The sequence below is a fragment of the Nannospalax galili genome, unplaced genomic scaffold, assembly GCF_000622305.1.
Source record: "Nannospalax galili isolate Female #2095 unplaced genomic scaffold, S.galili_v1.0 scaffold525, whole genome shotgun sequence".
Taxonomy (NCBI): Eukaryota; Metazoa; Chordata; class Mammalia; order Rodentia; family Spalacidae; genus Nannospalax; species Nannospalax galili.
In genome coordinates, this window is record NW_008353937.1 from 1908758 (window position 1) to 1909211 (window position 454).

The following is a 454-nucleotide window of genomic DNA, read 5'->3' on the forward strand; positions in this document are numbered from 1 at the left end:
TGGTTAAGAGCACTAGCTACTCTTGCAGAGGATCTGGGTTCAGTTCTCAGCACCCACATGGCAGCTAACAACTGTCCATAATTGCAGTTCCAGGGGATCTGGCACCCTCTTTTGGCCTCTGTGGACATTGCATGACACAAGTGCACTTACACATATGCAAGCAATACACTCACACAAATAAAATAATAAAAGCCAGGTGTGATGGCACCGCCTTTAATCCCAGCACTGAGGCAGGGGCAGGTGGATATCTATGAATTGTGAATTCAAGGCTAGCCTGGTCTACTAGTTCCAGGCCAGCTGGGGCTATAGGGAGAGCCTGTCTGAAAAAAAACAAAACAAAAAAAGATGATGATGATGATGATGTCATGTTTGGTGGCACACAACTTTAATCCCAGCACTTGGGAGCAGAGCCAGGCAGATCTCTGTGAGTTCAAGGCCAGCCTGGTCTACATAG